At 43.8% G+C, this 21,792-nt stretch overlaps 2 protein-coding genes and 1 long non-coding RNA gene across 8 annotated transcripts in view; 2 read left to right on the top strand and 1 right to left on the bottom strand.

Annotated features, from left to right (window-relative positions):
- Nucleotides 1–13,144, bottom strand: part of LOC310695394 — a 31,395-nt gene extending 18,251 nt beyond the window's left edge. Inside the window, exons 1-2 of the long non-coding RNA XR_014520050.1 lie at nt 12,502–13,144; nt 12,151–12,279 (exon numbers count right to left, since the gene is read on the bottom strand). This is a non-coding gene — a long non-coding RNA (uncharacterized lncRNA). The remainder of the gene's footprint in view (nt 1–12,150; nt 12,280–12,501) is intronic.
- The window catches only part of GTF2IRD1 (GTF2I repeat domain containing 1), a 1,520,245-nt gene that overhangs the window by 979,504 nt on the left and 518,949 nt on the right, over nt 1–21,792 (top strand). The gene's annotated exons all lie outside the window — the stretch shown is intronic.
- Nucleotides 1–21,792, top strand: part of AUTS2 (activator of transcription and developmental regulator AUTS2) — a 658,278-nt gene that overhangs the window by 448,396 nt on the left and 188,090 nt on the right. The gene's annotated exons all lie outside the window — the stretch shown is intronic.

A 21,792-nucleotide genomic window follows, 5' to 3' on the forward strand; every position in this document is an offset into this window, starting at 1 on the left:
CAGTTAACAAGACACACATATTCCATGGCAATATTTGTTGGTACAATGATTTCTTCAATGAAAGCAACTGCATCTGATCAGCTTGGGATGGAAAGTGATGCATTTTTGTTGGGTTATCTATGGTTTGTATCCACAGTTCTTACCAATAAATTCTTGTTATTCCACTTTTTACTCATCAGGATTCTGCTGTTGGTTGGTTGAACTTTTAAGTCACTCATGATCAAATTATACTACAATGGCTTTTGTTCAGTAACTGCTCCATACTGTTTGTTTTTGTGTCTGTTTTAAGGACCTTCCAGACTGCAACGTTATTATAACCACCATGGTGATGTGGTCTTGCATGTAGGCTATTATCTCAGCTGCAATAATTTAAGGCAATTGGATTTAGGGAGGGAAGATAGTGGAGAAAAATACAAAGTATTATATAAGTCTCTGACTTTTCACCATCGAGGTCTCAAAGGACCTTGCAGGGATTAAGAAATACAGTATTTCTGGAATCCATCTTGTCTCAAGAAACAATGGATTGTGTGCCTGGGGGTGAAGTCAAGCTGCTGTGTTAGCACCAAAGTGACCTCCCCAGGGTGCAAGCCTGGGTAATGTGTATGAAGGTTCTGGACTACCCAGACGAAATAACCCCACTCTTGGTCTCATTGGTGTGGTCCAAAGGAAAGCAGAGCAATATGTTTGATACCAGCTTGGCTGCAGGTCTTGCTTGAAGAAGGCATTCAAGGCACCATCCAACCATCTTAGAGACTCCACTATGGATTTGTGTAGGGTTGATATCCTGCAGGGCAGTGGAGGTTTAAGAACAGAGCTATCCTTCTCCTAGATGGGCTCCCTTCCCAGGTTGACGAGCCCCATCTGGCCCTCACTTACCTCTACAGCACAGACAGAAACCACCTTATTGACCGTTAGGCCCATTATTGGTCTCGACCACTCAGCCTGCCGGAGCCTGTCTTCACATGCACTGGGTCGCACTGGGCATGGAGCCTGGGGGGTGCTGCAGGGGGCACCACAACTATGATGTAGAATGGAAGGCGAGAGGTGGAGGTGTGCTGAATTTTAGTATCACAAAGGGTGCAGCTAAAATTTGAGACCCCAAGGTCTGCCACTGACGTAGATCAGGAATTATATCAGAGCACGAAGGTACAAGGCTTACTGGTTCTAAGCTATGACCTACTCTCAGCTCCCGAGTTTGGCCTTTATACTGACTTGCTGTTTTAGACTGACTTCTGGTTTTACTATTGCCCCCTGATTCATTTGAGATTGCTGTCCCTGATGACAAGAACCTTTTCAGTTGTGGGTCTGTGGAATGCTCTCCCCAGTGAGTCCCACCTTGCACCTTCATTGATTTCTTTTTTTGGTTGTCATTTCATTATTTGTTGAGATTTACCTTTTCTCCTAGGCTTTCGTTGGACTGAACTGATTTCGTTCTGTTGCTAGTGTGTTGCCAAAGCTTTCTGCTGCCCCCCCCCCTTTTAAAGGGTGTGTTTATGAATTGCAGGTGTTTGTATGAAAATGTTGGTTTGTTTCAATGGTAAACAGCGACTAACAAATCCGATGAATAAAAATAATTTCTAAAGCCGAGAGAGAATTCAGAGGGGTTTTGGCTCAGACCATAAGAAAATGCTTGTTGTTTCTGAACAGGATTGGGGCTTAATTTTTGCGAATGCACCCTCCCCAATCTAGAACACAGCCACATAGCTGACACATTTTTTATGATAAGACAATGAGATGTTTGTGGGGGGGGGGGGGATGATTTCATTTTGTTCTGCATACTGGTTTTGACTCAATGGTTGCAAAGTCATTCTACATCTTTTAAAAAACAAGCTCCCTTATCCAATGAGGTTGTGGGTGCAGAAGTGATGTATATAGGCAGATATAGTCTGTTGTGGTTACCCGTTGCAGGGATATGGGGCTTGGTATATTCATTGTGAATTCAGCGTACGTTGCCTTTGAGAGAGAGCGAAGTGACACATCATCATTTGAATGGGTCAAGCATATTCAGATGAAGACGAATGGCGCTTATTTGATTTCTTTAAATCGGAAATGAAAAAAGTGCTCCCTGGAGAAATCATGTTCTCCCTGACTTAGACGATAGACCGAGGCAAGGCCTGCAGATAAGAACAGGCATTTGTCTTTTTTTTTTATTAAAAAAAAAGAATCTCTGAAGGACGGTCGAGACTGTCAGCTCGCTGACATGTGCATTATCCATGTCATTTTAAACAAAGTGACCTGGAGAAAAGAGCACTCTGGCGTGACATGATAATGGTCTGTTGGATGACAGGTAAAGTACACGCCATAAAGAGAGGCTGTGTGTTATTCCTTTGTTTAACTGACAAGTCGGAGTTTCCTTTCATTCAGACAGGCGGCGATCTCTCAGATCTTCCTTCTTCGGGGTGGGGGTTTGGGGTAGCATCAGAAAATGACAGGAGTTGTTAGCAATAACAATAAAAGGGGGGTCCTTTAATACATGACATGGGCAGGTACCAGGGGCTGGCCTGAGAAGACTGGTTGAGGGACCAGGGGATCAGAAAGGTCCATTGCCGAGCCTTCCAACAGTACACCTGGGCCCCTGACCCCTATCCTGACCACCTGTGTTGCCATCAGAGATGCTGCCCAGCCTAGCCATTGTGGCTGGCTTCTTTGCCACCAGTTGCTCACCGCCTCTCACTCCTCCCCCAGGCATGAGTACCACTTGCTATGTGCACGGAGCTATTGCCATGTCAGATTGCCCAAGATGCAATGTCCGACCATGTTGAGAAATAATGCGAGGACAGGTGGTGGGGAGGACACAGGAAGCTGCCGTATACTACATTGATTCGTCTAGCTCAGCCTTGCCTATGCTGACTATCAGTGCCTCTCTCCAGGATTATGGTGAAGGAGTCTCTCGCAGCCCTACCTGGAGATGTTGGGGATGGAGCCTGGGACCTCCTGCATGCAAAACATCAGTTCTGCCAAAGTGTTGTGGCTACTTCCTGCCGTTGGTCCCTCATCTCCTGAGTGGTCATCACCAGGGCTCCCTGTGGTCCAGCCTCTTGTCTGGTGTTTCTTGCCTTTATTTGGGAGAACTGTATGGAGAGGACTACTGGTGCAAGGATGGGGATAAAATTTAAGGCCAGCATAGCAATGTTAAGGAGGTTCTGCTCTTGATACTGGATGGGGTAAAGAGACAGAGGGGGTATGTGGGGCTCATGGGCTTGAACACCCGCTCCGTAGCTTTTATACGCATCACATTCTCTCCAGAGGTGGTGGTACATTCTGTTTCCTGACATATTTCCCCCTTAGCAACTCATTGTCATAGGTATCGGTAACACAAGCCCCACGCTCCCCTCCCTCCCCACAATGCAGGCACACACTGTTCCCTCCCTCCCTCCCCCCTTTTCTCTCCCTTTCTTTTCTTTTCTTTCTTTCTTTTTTTTTTTTTTTTTTTTGGTGCCCATTTTGTGTCGAAAATTTGTATTTACTTTGGGAATGTAATTTGTTCCTCATGGATAATATGACCCTTAGCGGCGCTGGATCATGGGTTAGTTGAAGTGATATTTTCCGCTAATGGTAGTCGTACATCATTGCTGTCAGCTCGGGTTAGGAGGAAAGCACATTACAGCTCCATTTTACCTCTGCAGGCATCGGGGATTATTTGCCATGAGTGAGTGTGACATGACCGCACTACAGAGTGCATTAAAATTTTACTAGCTTCTCCAGCAAGTTCCCCGACTCCTGCCGGCGCTTCAGGCAGGCATGCTGACGGATACCTCCGAGGGCCTAACTGCCCACACCAAGGAGACTCAATGTCAGCGGGAAAAACAGGCTCTGCTCCTTTCCCCCCTCTCCTTGTCATTTTTACCCCTTCGGTGGCAAGGCCCTCCTCTGATGTTAGGCTAAACTGTCATGGAAGGCAGGCCCTGGCAGGAGCGTCTCGTATCCATTCAGATGCAAGCACTGATCTCTTCCCAAGTGAGGAAAGGCAAGTTATTGGGCAGAGACTGAATACAAGGCAAGGCAAATCGAAGCAAGTCCTTGCTATGAGAGTAGCATGTGGTAGAAGGGGCATCCAGTATTGCATGGGCAGACTATCTCTCCACCTGTCGGCTTTCAAGTCTCTCTTTTAAGGTGCTGATCATGGCAAGCAATGAATGCACACTCCATTCACCTCCGCAGGCAGTCATGGGATGGTAGAGTTCGAAGGTACTGGAAGGGTCACCTAGTGCAACCCCCTGCAATGCATGAACCCAGGCTAAATAATCACTGACAGATGGCCACCAACCTCTGCTTCTGTTTCAGCATGCAGTTCTCTGGTCTCTCTGAATTGTTATCCTGAATTGTTATCCTAGGCACTGCTACTGCCTAGTTCTACACTTCCTCAATTTAGATTGACTGGAACATACATGTATCCAGTCCGCTTGATGGTAAATGAAGTCACAAATCACTAGACACATACTGCTTTAGATACCTCCTTCATTTCATTCTCCATCTCAGTACAGTGGTACCTCAGTTCTCGAATGTAATCCATGTTTGGGTTCCAAAAAAATGTTTGAAAACAGAAGCAGTTACTTCTGGGTTTTCGACTTTTGAGAACCGAAATGTACGACAACAGGGTTACCTCGGCTCTAGAATACCTTGGGAGTTGGACGTTCCAGCTCCCAAATGATCAAAAACCAGAAGTGAGTGTTCTGGTTTTTGAACTTTTTTGGGGGGAGCCGAATGTCCGGCATGACTTCTGCCATTGTTTACGGTGTGCCTGCGCAATCAGGAAGGTGCGCCTTGGTTTCCGAATTTTTCGGAAGTCGAATGGATTTCCAGAACGGATTCCATTCGACTTCCGAGGTACGTCATATTGGACCTTTGGGGCATGGGCAGTGAAAGTACATCTCCAGGACTGAATTAATTTTGGGGCCTGTTTCAACTACCAGTAATAACTCTGTTTCAGTACAGAAATCTGATCCCTTTTGGTTTTCTAACTTGTTTTACTTCTCTTCAACGCTATCCTCAAGACATCCTCCCTGTCCTTCTTATACAGTTGGAGTGACTAATCCTTAAAAGTCTTAAGGGATCCTATATATGACAGCCCTACCCTGCAAATATTCTACTGAATGTGCACACATTTCTCCCAGGCAGTGGCATAGTGCAAAGAGCACCCAGCCACTTCTGTCACTGGGCTCCATTGAAATTGGCTTCACGAGTGCGAACCAGGAAGTGACCTTTACAGACAATGGAATGACTTTTCTGTTCTTATCTATGCAGCTGTGATCTCCTGGGTGACGCGGGCACTGTTAGGCAGTTAAACACACATACATACTCTGTCCGTTTCCTCCCCACCCCACCCCTCCATGTGGCCCTGGGCACTGGCAACTCCTGCTATGCCACTGTCCCCAGGCATATTTATTCACCATGCTTAAGTCATTCCATGGCTTCCATCCCACCCTCCAGCTGCCTCTATAGGCTCAGGCTGAAAAGGACATCCTTAGCCCTGGTTAAATAAGGATTCCTACAGTTTCAGTGACTATCTGGATTGTCACCAGAGGAACATAGTAAGCTTTCTCTCCCTCACTACTGATCAGAAATATTTGACTCTGTGATTAAGCACAGTTATTTGCACTTAGAACAATTCAGAAGGAAGAAAAGCTTGAAGATTATCAGAACTTTGACTTTGTTTTTCTTAGCATGGAAAAGAATTGAGGGTTTGGGGAGACTGCAGAGATTGTCTTAAGAACCTGGCCCAAATGTTCGGGTTATTGAGATTCTTTGCTCTTGTTCAACAGCATTCATAAACAACTCAATACTTTGAAAGTCTCTAAGCAGTATGTAACATAAACACGATTAAATGATGAAAACAAAAATACAGCATAAAACCCCTAGAACTGTAGTGTGGAATCACATAAAAACAAGAATTCAAACAAATAAAAGCAGAATCCAATCTTATGGCTCAGGGAAAACCTGGGCAGAAAGTTGCAAGACATCAGAAGCAGCTGATGGTTGGAAAAATTGGAGAAGACATTGGAGGCCACCTGATCCAGCTCTCTGCTCAATGCATGATCTTCAATGTAGGGTGTCTCAGCTAGCACCAGGACATAGAAAGACATATGGCAGGATTTCTATTGTTCTTATTGATGAATTAATTGGCACAAGTGATAAATGGCAAAGCACATCTCCAATTAGCTGTCTAAGCAAATCACTGCTAAGATTATCACTGCTGATAATCTGTGCCATGCAGGGAAAGTTGGAGCACCAGAGAATTCTCTCTAACCAACCACTTTGCTGATGCATTAGAGTAGATGTTGACTCCTCAAAGGAGGCTGCTGTAACTGTACCTCCTCAAATTCCTCATCGAGCATGGAGATAGTTTGTGGAGAGTTCATAGAGTTGGAAGAGACCACAAGGGCCATCGAGTCCAACCCCCTGCCAAGCAGGAAACACCATCAGAGCACTCCTGACATATGGTTGTCAAGCCTCTGCTTAAAGACCTCCAAAGAAGGAGACTCCACCACACTCCTTGGCAGCAAATTCCACTGTCGAACAGCTCTTACTGTCAGGAAGTTCTTCCTAATGTTTAGGTGGAATCTTCTTTCTTTCTTGTAGTTTGGATCCATTGCTCTTTGTCCGCTTCTCTGGAGCAGCAGAAAACAACCTTATTTCCCTCTTCTATGTGACATCCTTTTATATATTTGAACATGGCTATCATATCACCCCTTAACCTCCTCTTCTCCAGGCTAAACATGCCCAGCTCCCTTAGCCGTTCCTCATAAGGCATCGTTTCCAGGCCTTTGACTATTTTGGTTGCCCTCCTCTGGACACGTTCCAGTTTGTCAGTGTCCTTCTTGAATTGTGGTGCCCAGAACTGGACACAGTACTCCAGGTGAGGTCTGACCAGAGCAAAATACAGTGGCACTATTACTTCCCTTGATCTAGATGCTATACTCCTATTGATGCAACTCCTATTGAGTTCAGTGGGCTCTAGGAGGCAAGGTCTCAGGCAGTGTCTAATCCAAGAGCTCTACAGGTTCCAAGAATCCAGGGACCCCCTGGAGTAGGGTGCATCATTTTAGGGTGTGTATGAAACTTAATTCATCCATGTTTCTTCAGTGAAAGGTCTTAAAAATATGTTTTGGGGTGTGAGGAATTCAAACCTGCTATTAAGTTTTGTGATTGGGCAACATTTAGCTCGGTAGGTCTATGTTTGATGAAGAAGCACATGAATTGCTTTCAGAAAACCAATGAATTTTAATTTTACCTTCTGAAAATGTCAGGTAATGCTAAGTAATGATAATATATATAACTGCAAGTACTTGGCAATCATTTTTAATGATTTCTGAGCAATTTTACACACATTTTACTTACCAAGCAAAACTAAATTATATTAATCTAACCAAAATACCTTTTGAATTCCCAGGTCATGCAACAATGTGTTTTTTTAGTGCCCCTCGTTTTTGGAAGTTGAAAGTTGAAAAATTCAACATGCTGCAGCCATAGAGGCTCTTCCCTCAACTCCTGAACCTACACCCTTTTCCCTAGCTCTTGCTATATTCATTCATTCATTCATTCCCCGCCCATCTGGCTGGGTTTCCCCAGCCACTCTGGGCGGCTTCCAACAGAACGCTAAAATACAATAACCTGCTGACCTGCACCCAGCTCCTGATCCCCTACTTCTGTCTCTGCTGAGAGCAACCTCTCAGATACAGCTGGTGTCAGTGAAGGAATTGCAGACAAAGGAAGGTTTCTCTCCATTGGTGGTACTGAACCCCACAAGTCACTGGTCCTTCCCCTGAGTCATTCTCCTCACCCTCCCATTCCAGCACATCTCCAGCTGCACTCTCTGCCTCATCCCCTCTCTCCTCAACCCCTTCATCCTCCGACTCCTGCCAGTCCCCGACAGGATGTAGCTATGGTATCTCTGCCATGGCTGCACAGTCATCAATCTTTCTCCATTATTTTGGAGCCATGCTACCTATCCAAGAACCTTTCACCATACTTGGGACCAGCAATTTTCAACTGCAATTTCATTTCTAGAAATTGGAGATCACAGAAGGTTTGCTGCATCCCTAGATTTACATACCCTTCAACCTTTCTCCAATGAAAAAAGGGACATCCCATTCCATAATGATCATTTTCCTATTTATACCCCACACATCTTACTGGGTTGTCCCAGCCACTCTGGGCAGCTTCCAACATATATAAAAAACATAACAAAACATTACACATTGAAAAAACTTCCCTATACAGGATTGCCTTCAGATGGCTTGGGAGAGCGGATAACTCCAAACCTTCCAACATTTCTCCAATGAAAATAGGGACAACCTAAGGAAAAGCGGGACATTTCGGGATCAAATCAGAAACCGGGACAGCTTCTCTAAATCAGGGACGTTGCTGGAAAATAGAGACACTAGGAGGGTATGGATTTTGATGGCATCTTTTCTTAGTTTATATGGTTCCAGGTGCATGGCTTCCAGACATCAATGTCTGCTGCGGCCTGTATCTTTTGATGTTGATGAGGATGCACATAAAACAAGGAGGTTTTGTGAATTAGGCCTCGTGGACCACATTCAAGGAAGTTGCTCTTCCATAAAAGCAGCAGCCTAATTGGGTTGGCTTATTACAGTAGTTGGAGCAACTGGGCCACATAGAGATGGTGTTCTTTTTCTAAGGTATCATTTTTAGAATCTAGTTGCATTAGATTCACTGATAAGTGATTTTATCCTACGACTTATCCATTCTGTCAGTTCTCCTGCAGGCAGGGAAGCTGGATAGCTCTGTGGTTAATGCATAGTTGTGACTCTGTTTCTTAGCTGCAAACCAGTTTCAGGTGCTGGGAGGGTATCGTGTATCCGTGACATATGTAGCAGTTTGATCATCAGCTGGGGATTTGGGGCAGCATCACGGTAGGTACCACTTAACCTTGCCAGCTAGAATTTGAGGCCTTTTCAAAAGGGGATTTCTGAGAAGCTGGGTCCCAGAAAACAGAATAATGGGAACATATAGAAGAGAGAATCTAAGGGAAGGGCAGATGGAATAGGAGGTGTCAATGCCAGGTCAGATCAACGGGCAAATCTGAATCTCTGTCCTCGTTTTGGATCTCTAAATCAGCCAGTCCTGTTTCTGATTTGGATAGGAGTTCATTAAGAGTTCCCTATAGTATCTGTTTCCCTCCTTGCCATTCCAAATAATGTACAGAGCATACACAAATTGCCCTCAACTTTCATTTGCATCTAGGGCTAGGAGAGAAACTCCATTAAGTTCACATTGAGATTACCTATTTCCTACTTCCCGAAAGAAACAGAAATGCGGCTATTCTTCAAAATCTGCACTACTCTGAAATTTTGTCAATGCAGTCCTCCAGTCAAGTAATGCATACAAAAATTTTCATGCTAGGGTAAAGTGGGTGTGCAAGTGCACACATTTGTGAAAACAGCATACAAAAAAATGCCTTGTATTCCTTCAAATGTTTTCTTTCTTTCTTTTTAACATTAATATTTCAAACGACCTCTTGTCCAATATGCAACCCAAGCACAGGCCTATTTAGCTTTCCATTCACCATTTTCATTCCAGGAATACGTCAGCCTAGACTTTTTTTTAACAGAAAACTCTCTGGGTTTGTGTGTGTGTGTTCATGCACACAATTTATATGTAACAAAATGCTTATTTAAATTAATGGTAGACTTTCATTACATTTTATGCGTGTTTCTGTTCAAGGAAAAACTGACTAAAGAGCTTTCAGTTAGCAGCTTTGGCAAATGATTATAAATCCCAGCACTTAACGGCTGTGATAACATTAATCAGAATGAACTGGCTGGCTATTAATGTAGATGTCATATCCAATTCAACAGAAATTCCATTGTAATTTAGCATTAATTAACGTCCACTTATTGTAAATGGCACCAAGCAGCCACTTTTCTTAAAGCAAATGGAAACAAGAAAGACTCCCCCTAAAGTCTGTTTTATTTTTTTAATGGAGAAAAAGAACTTAAAGCCACAAATTCACAGAAGTAGTAGCTTTGTTAGGATGCCTGCTTTGGGGGTGGGTGGGTGGGTGTGCGTAATGGCCAGTTAGACCAGCCCCCTGTTTTCACAGCTGGAAGTCGGCAAGTAGGACCTGGGTGCATCAACCCTATGCCACTCAAGACATGAAGGCACTGGTGTTCAGAAGCTTACTACCTCTGATACTGGAGGAAATATAGCCATCACGACTAGTAGCCATTAAAGCCTTATCCTTCTTGGCACAATGGGTCAGCACATCTGGCTGTTAATCAGAAGGTTGGTGGTTCGAACCCACCCAGAAACATCTGTGGGCAGTATTCCTGCATTGCAGCAATTTGGGCTAGATGACTCCAGCTGTATGATTCTTGATTTGTTTATTTTTCCTTGTTCATTTGCACGAGGCTGCTATTTACCATAACACACTTGATCAAGCTCGCAACTCACACATTGGGGAGGGGGGGGGTTAGCTCTTACTCTCCCTGCTACGGTACCAACAAAAATTCCCCACTTCCAGATGGCAATTAGGAACATTAGCATCCAGTTAGGACAATCTCTGCTGGCAGCACTGGGAATTTCCTTTGGAATGCAAAGGGCAGTCTCTGAAAGGAGATTGTCAGGACTGTGTCAGGGAGAAAAGGGAGCACCCTGTCTCCCATCCAGTGCTGGATTTACGTATAAGCTTTGTTGTTGTTGTTTAGTTGTTTAGTCATGACCAACTCTTCATGACCCCCTGGACCAGAGCACACCAGGCACTCCTGTCTTCCACTGCCTCCCGCAGTTTGGTCAGACTCATGTCGGTAGCTTAGAGAACACTGTCCAACCATCTCATCCTCTGTCCTCCCCTTCTCCTTGTGCCCTCCATCTTTCCCAACATCAGGGTCTTTTCCAGGGAGTCTTCTCTTCTCATGAGGTAGCCAAAGTATGAGCTAAACAAGCTATAGCTTAGGGCCCCACTCTCTTGGGAGCCCCCAAAAAATTTAAAGGGGAAAAAAACCTGGATGTCCATTTCTAAAATGTAAGATAAAAAACAAATAAAATAAAACCTACATACCGCAACAGTGTTTTGTGTTGTGTAGGCTTCTAAGATGTAAGTAACGGGCCCTGCCTGCTAGCCTGCTCCCTAAAATATCATTGGTTTGCTCATTTCTATATATAGGGTGCCTACATTCTGCATGGCAACATGTGCAAACGGCTTTAGATATCTATTAGGTCCATAAATTACCATGTAGCATATATTCAACACAAAAAACAGTGACAATTGGTTGTTGACAAAGGACAGCTGCACATATAAAGGGCCCCATTACCTTCAGTAGCTTAGGGCCTCATCAAACCTAAACCCAGCCCTGCTACCATCACCTGCATTGGTTCCAAGGCTGGTCTCTTTTACCACTATTTCCACCGCAAAAAAATGTGCATGTTATTTGCCTTCAATCAGTTAACATCCCATTTAGATTGGCCTTGAACTACCAGGGGCTGTAGCCAACGAGGTTCTAATCTAGACAGTCCCACTGAAATCACTGCACCTGTGTTAATTGTGTTGATTCATTTAAATGGCTCCATGCTGAGGCTACATCTGCACTACACATTTAAAGCGATACTATACTACTTCAAATAGCTGTGCCTTCCCTCGAAGAATCCTGAAAAAGGACAGTTTACTAGGAAGACCGTCTGTTCCCCTCACGGAACTACCATTCTCAAGAGCAGTTTAACAATCAGTTTCTGGGAACTCTGGGAACTGTGGGAGGAGTCTTCCAGCAACTCTCAGATCCTGTGCCAAACTGTAGCTCCCAGAGCATTCTTGCCAAGTGCCCTGGAAAAACGGGACATCTTGGTTTTTTTCTTTTCTTGCAAGATCATGGCAGTCATTCTGGGTGCCACAATATCTCTCTCTCTCTCTCTCTCTCTCTCTCTCACTGCACTCTCACCCTGCAAAAAGCGCTTGCCCAAGAATGTCCTGGTTCTTGAAATGAAAAAGTTGGACAGTATGCTGGAGTTATTAAAGGAGACCCATGGCTGCTTTAAAAATAAGGGACAGATGTGATCTAAGCTAGGAAGACATCCTGTGGAGTGTGACCTTTCCCTAGCAACAGGTTCTGCCTTCACGTAGCACCCCAAGAATAATTTTAAGCAGTGTTGCTAAAGGATCTACATTACCATGTAGTTGACAGATATATATACCTTCTTGAAACTTCATCATTGAGTCGATCCAAGCAGTGTGCCAAGAAGAGATTCTTCATTGTATGTTTTTGAGGACTTTTTTTTTTTAAAAAAAAGAAAAGAAACGATGGTCTCTTCCAAGCTTCAATTCTAAAAAAAGAGAAAGAAAGAAACCCAAACTCAAACCAAAAACACCTTAACTCATGACCCCGGTCTCTCGTTAGCAGAGAAATACAATCTTTTCTCTGTGTGCTCTGAGTCCCCATGCCTATTATGCTTTCAGGAATCAAAGTTTCTCATTAAGGCTTTCTAGCCTTCTGCCAAACTGAGCAGAGCTGGAAGTATGGCTTTGTATTGGGGAGAGGGGCCTACCGTTCTCTCTGTGTCTGTCACTCCATCTTCTGTAGCACAAAAATGATGCTCTTCCAAAAGAAAGAAAGAAAGAAAGAAAAAAGAATTTAAGTTGAACTACTTCTGTGTGAGAAAAAGAAACCCTGCAAATTTTGAATTTTTCTGCTGCTGGAGATGGCTCAGGATTGCTTGCTTGTGAGGAAGAAGAAAGATAAAAATGTCCTCAGATTAAATTGGAGCAGGAAATATACAATTTGTTTGCTTGACGTGAAGGGGAGGACATGGAAGTTTGCTTATATTACATCAGGCCATGTCCACACCATAGACTTAAAGGACTATGAAACCGCTTTAAACCGTCATGGCTTACCCAAAAGGGTTGTGGGAACTGTAATTTGTTTAAGGGGGCTGAGAGTTGTTATTCCTCTCTGAGAACTACAATTCCCAGAGTTCCCTGGGAAGAGGGATAGACTGTTAAACCACTGTGGTGACTGTAGCTCTGTGAGAGGGATAGGGGTCTCCTAACAACTCTCAACACCCTTAACAAACTGCAGAGCCTAAGGTTCTTCTGGCAGCTATGAGTAAAAGGATCAGACAGGAAGAGGTAAAAAAGAATACCTCTCCTGGCAACACTAGAAGTACCTTGGGACTCGGAGCTCAAAAAAACATCTTCCTATGTATTCAGTGGTCTGTGTTTGCCTGAGCTTGAGTCTGGACTAAGGATTCTGAGCCCCTGTGTTCTGATTCAATATATAATATCCAGTCATGGAACATTTCAGGATTTGGGCCTCTGCCATTGGCCCTTGAACTCTAAGTCGTGATTCGCAACTTGACAACCAATCACGTTGGGAGTGGGAGTGGCCCAGGCCTTCAGAAATGTATATAAGCAGTTGCTTTGCCCCTGTTGTCCAGTTCTGTTAGGTTAATATCACTGTGTCTTGCCTACTCCTAGTTTCTTCTTTTTATTATTATTTTATATTCTTTATTAAAAGATTAAAAAGTACATAATTACAAGTGCACAGAGTAAGAAAAAGTGAAAAAAGAAGAAAAAGAAATAGCACCCATGTAGAAAACAAAACAGAACAACAATCACAGCTTGTATACATTACAAAAAGTTGTTATTGTAGTTAACCAGGCCTTAACCTAATATGGTATTAAAAAAAGAAAGAAAATCAATTCCAAATATTGTTACATTTGTCCACAGCAAGTCTATGTTTGTATGCAACTTGTTCACATGTAGTGAGTTTGTACATATTTTCAATCCAATCACGGAAGGATTTATATTTTTCCAGTTCATCAATACCAGTCTTTTTCCTGTAGTAAAGGCGCAGAGAGTCCATTCATAATGTCCCTTTGTTGGATTCAATGCATTGCGTATATGATTCAAAAGGATATTTCCCCCTGCAAATTTAAGATTATCAGGACATTGCTTAAGCCTGGTTTCAAAATATGTGAGAAGCCCTGCCTTGGGCTGAATTCAGACAGCACTTTATTTCATTTCCCAGTGTTTCCTTACCTGATAATTTTTGCATCTTAGGTGATCTTTCACACAGCACCAAAGCTATTTCTGGAAATCTAGCAGAATCTGATGGAAGTTTTGCACTCATCTCTGTGTTAATTGCTTTCAGGAAAAAATCCGTTTGCAACCCTGTTAGCCCAGAAAACCATGAGACGAAAATGGGGACAGACATACAGATATTTCCTGCTGTTTTCATGGGGGAACAGCACATATGACATTCACTGTTTCGTTGCACCACAACATGTCATAAGAGGCAAGGTGATATAAGTGCATAAATTTATGTGTGGCATAGAGAAAGTGGATAGAGACAGGTTTTTCTCCCTCTGTCATAACACTGCAACTTGTGGGCAACCAGTGAAGTTGAACATTGGAAGACTCGGGGCAGAAAAAAAGGAAGGCAGTGATGGTCACTGTGGCATTTGCCCGTTCTTTTAAAAATGTCTGTACAGGGAGAGAGAAAGAGTTAATAGGTAGATCAATAGAAAAGCCAGAGGTGGAGCCTACCTGTTTATAAAAGGGCTTAGCCCAAGGTTTGGGTTGCTTGGTTTTAGTTGGTTGGTTGGGAAAGGCAGTTGGGAAAGCAGTTGGCAGACAGTTAGAAATTGTGTGAGGGGAGGTAGAAGAGTTAAAGACAGGATAAAATAAGACTTAAGAAGAGTAAACAACGTTTGAATGCAGTTAAAGTTTATTTGTGTTTGCAATAAACTACAGTGGTACCTCGGGTTAAGTACCTAATTTGTTCCAGAGGTCCGTTCTTAACCTGAAACTGTTCTTAACCTGAAGCACCACTTTAGCTAATGGGGCCTCCAGCTGCCGCCGTGCCGCCGGAGCACAATTTCTGTTCTCAACCTGAAGCAAAGTTCTTAACCCGAGGTACTATTTCTGAGTTAGTGGAGTCTGTAACCTGAAGCGTATGTAACCCGAGGTACCATTGCACGCTCTTCTTTGTTAACTTAAGAACCTGACTGAGACTAAGTGATTTACCGGGGAGGACCTAGTTGGTGGCAGCGGATTAGTGGTGTACGGGTCAATAGTCCATGAGATGGCCGGGGGCTCCATACGAACGCCACAGCCACCAACTTGGATGGCTTTAGAGGAGGGTTGGACAAATTCATGGAGAATAGGGCTATCAATGGCTACCAGCCATGATGACTATGGTCTACTTCCACAGTTGGAGGCAGCAATGCTTCTGAATTCCAGTTGCTGGAAACCAGAAGAGGGGAGAGGGCTCTTGAGCTCATGTTCTCCTCCCTGGTTTCGCACAGGTATCTGGTTGGCCACTGTGAGAACAAGATGTTGAACTAGATGGACCTTTGGGTTTTTTTTATTTCCCACAACACAAAACCACTTCTGGAAATCAAGGGAATCTTGCAAAATTTTTGTGTGCAGTTCCATGTTAATTGTGTTCAGGAAAAAAACCAAATCCATTGGCAACCCCATTAACTCAGAAACTTGTGGGAATGGATGAACTTTGGGGTGGTATACCATACGTTCCAATACAACATGGCCCAAATCCAGGATACCATTTTCTGGGTCCACACCTGTGCGATATTGTGCCCCCTCCCCAATGCTTTTTCTAGGCATGGTGCCCCAAAATGTGTGTCTTGGGGTGCCACACAAGATCAATACTCTGCAAAAAAATGCTTTTTTTTGGAGGGGCAGTGATCTTGCACGGTGCCCCAAAACACACGTTTTTCAGTGCCATGCCTCCCCCAAAATATTCAGCCCCAAATCATGCAAAATCGCTACGACCATTTTGGCCGCTGTTCTCTTGCAAGAGAAGAGATCCCATTTCTTTGCAGGGCAGCTGATGGTTACAATGTACAGCCATGCAGTTCTTTCCTACAATTTAATCAATCAAACAGCCAGAGTCCCATAATGCAACAGGTAAATGCTTTGCAGAATGAACGTTAAAATCCAGGCCAGTGTTAAAACCAGGAAAGCGAACACAATAACCCCCACATCTGAATCCACCCTTAATGTAAGCCTTCTACCCTCTGTACCTCCCAGCTGATAGAGCAGCCATGAAAACGCCAGCTTTTGTACCGAATATGTTCCATTGCTGCTGAATAGGTCTTTTAAAATTGGTGTTTGTATGTGTGTGTGTTTTTATAGTCATTCTATGACAGCTCTATTCATAAACCACCACAGAAAACTCTTATAAGTTCATGCTTTGTATATATTAGTTCTACCAAATGCTTAGGTGATATTTTTTTTAATGTAGAAAAAAAACACAACCTTGTGCATTTCACTGCAGCTATTGTACGGGATGTTATTATGCACTTACAAATGGGCTCCTTCCAGCCTTTTTATTGAAACGACCTTGCTGTCACATTTGCAGAATCTTATCAAAGACTTTTTGCTGAGCTGCAATAAACCAGAACAACGCTCAGACCTTGATGACTGATAAGCCTCAAAGTGGCAGTTAATTGGCAAAAAGCAACCCTCGTAAAAATCTCCTTCAAGAGGCTGGAGGAGCTCTTCTGTCTGAGCCCTGCTTCAGTCTCCAGCCGCAGCTTCCAAACAGATGACAATCAACTGGGATCCTTGAATTCCCCATCCACAAAAACACTCTTTCTATATTTCATGCTTCCTTGCAGGCTCAGCAATGAAGGCTGTGGGTTGCCTTCCCTATATGCAGCCCCCGATCAATTTGGAGGTGGAGCTCATGTTTATTTAAGTGTTTTTAAACCCTAATACAACATACAGGAGAAAGGGACATGGAGATACTGCATCTCCTTCCCCACTCCCATGTGAGAGCTGGAGGGTTCGATCCTGCAGGGCGCTGCTTGGTCATGAGCACTTTCTCAATAGGGAAGACCCACATGAAGGAGCAACATCCTGCACCTCACAGGATTGAATCCCATAGGATGGATTCCATCTTTTGTAGTGATGCTTCAGCAGGCAGGGCATCAAGTGAAAAGAAGGAGCTTCAGGTAGGAACTCCTACCTTCTCTAGGAAGACCATACCATCCAACATTTCTCTGATGAAAAGAGGGATGTCCTATTTAACAGCAGCAGCAGCAATTTTATTATTTATACCTCACCCTTCTAACTGGGTTCCCCAGCCACTCTGGGCAGCTTGCAACATATATAAAAACATAATGAAACATTAAACATTAAAAAGCCTCCCTATGCACGGCTGCCTTCAGATGTCTTCTAAAGGTTGTAAAGTTACTTGTCTCCGGGGTCGCATAACTCCATACCCTCCAACATTTCTCCGATGAAAATACAGTCATACCTCGGGTTGAAGTCGCTTCAGGTTAAGCCTTTTCGGGTTGCGGTCTGTGGCGACCCGGAAGTAACAGAGCGCGTTACTTCCGGGTTTTGCTGCTTGCGGATAGCAGGCGCTCAAAATGACATCATGCGCATGCGCGGAAGCGGCGAATCGCAACCTGCGCACGCGCAGACACACAGACACGGGTTGCATTCGCTTCAGGATGCGAACGGGGCTCCGAAACGGATCCCGTTTGCATCCGGAGGTACCACTGTAGGGACGTCCTAAGGAAAAACAGGACATTCTGGGATCAAATCAGAAACCAGGATGGCTTCTGTAAAACTGGGACTGTCCCTGGAAAACAGGAACACTTGGAGGGTCTAGAAGGCATGGCCATTCTGGTACTGGCCACTCTCTGCTGTTTTGTGGTAGTCCCCTCCCACAACGCCTGCCTCTCCCTCCTGCTTGGACCCACCCCCCTCCCTGATTAGTCTGGTGCACTCAACATAACCCACAGCAATATGGGTCTGTTTCTACTGCAGTTGTGAGAGTTGCCTGGGCCTAAGGATTGATTGTTTAAACACTTCAGAAAGTGTAGCTCTGGGAGGGAAATAGGGGTCTCCTAACAACTCAGAGCCCTTTTAACAAGCAACACTTCCCAGCATTCTTTGAGTGGAAGCCATGACTGTTAACATGGTCTGATACTGCTTCAAAAGCATCGTGCAGATGGGGCCTTCCAAGCAGACATCTGTCAACTTGCAGCGTTACTTTGTTAGGCGCAAACATCTCTGCTTTTCATCATGCAAGAATAAACGCTGGTGCCAAAAAAATATATAGTAAGAGAATTTAGGATCTTACACTCTTGGTGAGCACGCACGAACATTCCACATTTACAGGGCCCATAAAACACCTTCAGATGTTTTATGAATTCCAGCAAGTAACTGGAGAAGGTATTCAGCTCCTTTGAATGAGCTGTAATGACTTGGACCTCAAAGCTGCCTGGTTAGCAAATCCCCTCTTCTGCTTAATGGTTGCAAGGTGGGTTTTGTTTTGTTTTCGAACCGTTCATTCGCTGAAGTACTTTCCCACATGTTTCTTTCATGGGCACGCTTAAAAATTTCAGCTCCGTTCTTAAAGGTCGGGAGCAATATAGAGGAGGATGCTGATAATGAGGTGATAGCTTTATTTTGGGGGAAAGTGAGGGTGATGTGGTGTTTTCAAGAGTTAGCTGAAAACAACCCCCCCTTTCTCGGTTTAATTATTCCCCAAATGCATTTCATAAGTTCACAGCTAGCTGGGGCAGCAGCCACATAACAGCTCACCAGTCTTTTGCACTAAGTCATGGAATCGGATCATAAATTCTTTTCCTACCATATTCCCTGCTGTGCTCTGGGCATAGCCTCTTTGAAGCATAAGTTGGAATCAGGGCCAACCCACCCTGATGTCAAAGATGCATGGAATCAAAGACTGATCCAAGTTATTTTGTCCCCCTTCCTGGTGACAGTAGCAAGTTAACTTGCCGTTTCCTGCCCTTTTGTGACACCCCAAATCAGCTGCTCACTGGGGCCACCTCCCTGTGCCCAACGATAGGGCCGGCTCTTTTTAGATTAAGGCAAGGGGCTGAAGTGCTTCAGACTCTCCTTTTGCAAATTGCACTTCCACTGCAACATTTTGAAAGGTATATTGATGAATTGTAGATTGAAGTGTGCGCCTGGGAGAGGCAAGGTCCATTGCCCAATGGTTAGGGCATCTGCTTTGTATGCAGAAGGTCCCAGATTAAATTCATGACCTTTCCATGTAGGACTGGGAGTGTCCCCCATCTGAAACCCTGGAGAGCCACTGCCGACTTCCGGGTTAGCGCCATCGGCAATGGCGGAGTTCCTCTGACCGAGAGGAACCCGCTCCACAAAAATCGGGTCTTGCCGCCGCGGCGAAGGCGGAGACCCCTCAAAAATCCCAGGCGGAGGTAGCCTGGGAACGTGGGATTTGGCTGACACCAAGAGTGCCTCCCCTACTCGCAGGGAATCCCTTTTTCGGGGATCCGAAGCGAAGTGGGGTGAGTGGCGCGGTGTTTTGAATCGACCGCTACTTTTACGGAGTGAAGCCGCACAGCCGTTGCCGGAGAGCGCTGACTTTTTCCTGTGGACAATTGGACTCTAAACAAGTACCCGTGAGTAGAACGGAAAATTGGACTACGAAACATTTTAATTTGGCACCGAAGCGGGGAGGTTCTAAACAGGAAGTCCGCCTTCCGCTTTTGTAAATAGATTGAAGCAAAAATTTTGCAAGCTAATGTCTGGAAAGTCGTATATAAAGGACTAAATTTCCTTCAGTTAAAACCACCAAAATCCCTCTTGGAAGCAGGAGAAGGGGGGGGGGGAATCTTAGATTGTTTAAACATGCAGGAGAGAGAGTAAAGAAAGATAAATTTCCACCGTCTCAAACCTGGGAACGGGGTGTCAGAGACAGAATTTTTTGGGGAAGTTCATTGACTGTGAATGGAACGTCTTTTGACAGATAGTTAAAAAAGAGAAACATATTGATCCCAATGTTGCCTTTTGCATCCAAAAGAAACAAAATTTTTGAAAAATGAAAGTAATTTTCTTTTGTTGGACCTGCTTTCAAAAGATGGATACAAATTGAAATTGTCTCCTCTAGAGGGAGCTTGTTAAACTGTTGCTGGAGTCGATCTGGGGAATTTCACAGCTGTGGAGATTAAGGATCGTGAGACCAGACTCTGACCTTGGATAAGAATGTGTTTAGAAGAAGTTTTGGTGCTTGCTCTTTGCAATACAAGCACTCTGTTGGAGCAGCTGCATGAGAAGATGGATTTGATGACTGTTGCAGTCAATAATTTTGGACAATCAGTGAATACTCACATAGAAACCATTCAGGAACCAACCCAGGAATCTGTTTTGACAGGGCAAGTGCAAGTGCAGAAGATAATGGAGGAGGTTGTTGTTGAACCTCAAGTAACACAAATGGAGAGACCTGAGGCCCTGCAGGAGCATCAGCTGCTGTTTTTGAAGACTGAACCTGGAGAAAGTCAGATTTGGAGAGAGGGAGTATTGTTTGGCTTGGAGATGGGAAGTTGGTTGGATCCCCCTAGGCAGGGACGTTTTGGCTTTTGGGATTTGGTTTTGGGCTGGGGGGGGATCTGGAGTTGTGGGGGCTCTTAACTTTGGAGGGACTTTGAAACATGCTTTTAAATACTTTTTGGATTACAGTGCTGACTGTGGAGAATGGGCTGACCTGTTGAGGGGGGATGGAGATATTGTTGGGTTGGAGTCTCCCCGAGACCTACTCCTCAATGAGAAAGGAAAGAAATTAAGAAAAAGATCAACAAAAGACAAAGTAAAGTGCAGGTATAAATAAGAAGAAGATCTGCAGAAGGGACATGGAAAAGACTTAAGAGCCTCGGACACAAGATCACCAGGTTGATGGACTAGATGGAATGGATAGAAAGGACTGACATAACCCGAGACCAGGAAGAAGAGACATTGGATGAAGATTGGAAGAAAGTTTTTAAAAAAATATTTTGAGAATTAGTGTAAAATTAATGAGTGTTAGGAAAAATGTTGGAATGAAACTATTTGGCTTTAGTAGAAATGATATAAGGAGTTATGTACAAATAAGTATTAAGTTTTAAGTTTTAAGGCTTTTTATGGTAAGATAAGGTTAAAATAAATTAAGGTAAATTTAATGACAGAATATAGTGAAAGATGGAAAGGATTTGCTGAGTTAATTAATAGGTTAGACTGTTATACAACAAAAATTGAGAAAGATGGAAGGAATTTGCTGAAACAATTAATTAAACTAAAATACAAAAAGGGAGGTGTGAGGAGGTCAATGAAACAAGTAAATGAAAGATAATGATATGGAATATTGGATGTGTGTTTTAATGTTATTGTTCTTTTTTGCTATATTGTTGTATTGTTTTTTATGTTTTTTCTTTTTATATATTGTAATGTATGTCCTGTTAAATTTTTTGCTGTTTTCTTTTCTTCTTTTTTCTGTAATTTTTAAACTTCTAATAAATATCATTTTTTTAAAAAAGAAACCCTGCAGAGCCACTGCCAATCAGTGTAGACAGTATTGAGGTAGGTGGACCAAAGGTCTCACTCGGTGTAAGTCAGCTTCCTATGTTCCTATATATGTCAGGATTCAAGGATTCCCTTTCTTGAAACAGAATAGGACCCCAATTTATTAGAATTTACCCCAGATAGTCTATGACAGCCAACATGGGAGAAGGCAGTCCATTTGGGTACCCTTGTCCTAGGCTCTTTAGTGCTCCAGTAATGCTATCAGAAAATGAACAGGTTCATATGGAAAGCCTGTTGTCCTTCAGTGTCCCATAATCCGTCCCTTTGGGTTGAAATTTTAATCCTTTCCCAGAAGGCTTGAGAAGGGTGCTAAATACCAGAAATTTCAGGTCAGACCTTGAGACCATGCAGGGGAAGTCCCTAACTCACTGAAGGATTGAGACCCATTGACTACCTTCACTTGGTTCAGCCGGCCAGTCAAAGGCATTCCTGGGATGTAGCTGCTGTGGCATACTGTCAGCTTTGGGGAGCCACAG

Source organism: Podarcis liolepis (genome assembly GCF_965112155.1).
Source record: "Podarcis liolepis genome assembly, chromosome: 16".
Classification (NCBI taxonomy): domain Eukaryota; kingdom Metazoa; phylum Chordata; class Lepidosauria; order Squamata; family Lacertidae; genus Podarcis; species Podarcis liolepis.